Source organism: Schistocerca cancellata, unplaced genomic scaffold (genome assembly GCF_023864275.1).
Source record: "Schistocerca cancellata isolate TAMUIC-IGC-003103 unplaced genomic scaffold, iqSchCanc2.1 HiC_scaffold_500, whole genome shotgun sequence".
Taxonomy (NCBI): domain Eukaryota; kingdom Metazoa; phylum Arthropoda; class Insecta; order Orthoptera; family Acrididae; genus Schistocerca; species Schistocerca cancellata.
This window is the reverse complement of record NW_026046514.1, coordinates 37,501-40,000: the sequence shown is the minus strand read 5'-3', so window position 1 is coordinate 40,000 and position 2,500 is coordinate 37,501.

Below are 2,500 nucleotides of genomic sequence, written 5' to 3'. Positions count from 1 at the left end.
CGGCAGCTCCAACGCCAGCGCCACAGAAGGGCAAAGGCCCCACGTGGGTGCCGAAGCGAACTCTCCCAGCACAGCGCACGTGCCAACACGTCTGCACAACTGCGATACAAACCACCAGCGAGAACCGCTGGGGCGACCGAGCAGCAGACGGCGTCGCGGCGCCGAGTGCCGGGCGGCGGCGCATCCTCAACGCACACAGTCCTCAGTCGGACCAGCACACTGCAGATGTCCACCGCGCTTCGCACCGGGCCCGCGAGGACCCACTTTGGCCGCCCGGCGCCGCGCGCAGGGTGCCCCGGCGCGCAGCTGCGCCGCCTGCCGCGTCCGTCGGCCGGCGCGCCTGCCACTGGGCGCCCCCACCAGCCGGCTGTAGCGCGTGCGCCCACGCACCGCGCGGCCAGCACGCCGGGCGGCCCCCCCTCACCGGCCGGGGACGGTCCCACCCAGCCACCGCCGCGTATCGCTTCACACACAGATTTGCCCTTACTGATTTACCTCCAGCAACAACAACCGCACCACAATGGGTTTACCAGTTGTTCATTTGCGTAACGTCACCAGCAAACGTAGACGTCCATCCCAGTTTGCAAATGCAACGATTATTGCATACCTGTCTGTTAGGTGTCACGACACACTACGTCTGCCCACATACACGCAACAAAATGTGCACGACTAGAGAACACGTGGGAGGTGGCCCCCTACGTATGCGATGTCCATTACGAGACCGACTGTCAACCAGCATCTGTACCATGTCGCAGATGTGGAACGCGGTGCACCATGCTATCACACTGTGTGAGAAGAGACGACTACGTTTGAATACACGCGCCACTACATCAACAGACGGCTCATGCTGATCGCCATCCAGGGCGTCCGTTAATCCCACACGTCTCTATGGCGTACCACACTGCAATGTAGCTGTTATGGGGAGACGGCACGTGGCTGAGTGCACAACATTTGGACCGTATGGTTCGCTGTTGTTGGGCGCAGTCGTTGTACGGTCACACATGTGCCACAGCGTATCATGCAGTACATACGGACCTATGTGCAGTACAATGTGAGGGTTAAGCTTACGACATCAGCGGACAGTGGACACAGGCCGTACCACGACGTAGACTGAGCGCTTCGACATGCGAATGCCAGTGAACAGCTGCGAAGGGCATTGAACACGCAAGCACCTGAACGACCAGCGTGCGAAGGCAGGGGGGAGGGTGGGGGCGATGTACATCCTGCAGTCGTCCACATTACAGTGTACAGCGGGAGCATGTAAAAAGTAAGCAACACTTGCGAAGTGTTGAACATGAAACGATACACAAGAGGGTGGGCGGTGCGAGTAGCGAACTATATTCAGAGGGTTGTGGTTAGACAACACTGGATTAATGTAACGTGTCATATGCCAATTACAGAGCAGGTTAAGGCACAACTTGGGTTAGGTTAAGGCACAACGTGGGTTAGGTTAAGGCACAACTTGGGTTAGGTTAAGGCACAACGTGGGTTAGGTTAAGGCACAACGTGGGTTAGGTTAAGGCACAACGTGGGTTAGGTTAAGGCACAACGTGGGTTAGGTTAAGGCACAACGTGGGTTAGGTTAAGGCACAACGTGGGTTAGGTTAAGGCACAACGTGGGTTAGGTTAAGGCACAACGTGGGTTAGGTTAAGGCACAACGTGGGTTAGGTTAAGGCACAACGTGGGTTAGGTTAAGGCACAACGTGGGTTAGGTTAAGGCACAACGTGGGTTAGGTTAAGGCACAACGTGGGTTAGGTTAAGGCACAACGTGGGTTAGGTTAAGGCACAACGTGGGTTAGGTTAAGGCACAACTTGGGTTAGGTTAAGGCACAACTTGGGTTAGGTTAAGGCACAACTTGGGTTAGGTTAAGGCACAACTTGGGTTAGGTTAAGGCACAACTTGGGTTAGGTTAAGGCACAACTTGGGTTAGGTTAAGGCACAACTTGGGTTAGGTTAAGGCACAACTTGGGTTAGGTTAAGGCACAACTTGGGTTAGGTTAAGGCACAACGTGGGTTAGGTTAAGGCACAACGTGGGTTAGGTTAAGGCACAACGTGGGTTAGGTTAAGGCACAACGTGGGTTAGGTTAAGGCACAACGTGGGTTAGGTTAAGGCACAACGTGGGTTAGGTTAAGGCACAACGTGGGTTAGGTTAAGGCACAACGTGGGTTAGGTTAAGGCACAACGTGGGTTAGGTTAAGGCACAACGTGGGTTAGGTTAAGGCACAACGTGGGTTAGGTTAAGGCACAACGTGGGTTAGGTTAAGGCACAACGTGGGTTAGGTTAAGGCACAACGTGGGTTAGGTTAAGGCACAACGTGGGTTAGGTTAAGGCACAACGTGGGTTAGGTTAAGGCACAACGTGGGTTAGGTTAAGGCACAACTTGGGTTAGGTTAAGGCACAACGTGGGTTAGGTTAAGGCACAACTTGGGTTAGGTTAAGGCACAACTTGGGTTAGGTTAAGGCACAACTTGGGTTAGGTTAAGGCACAACTTGG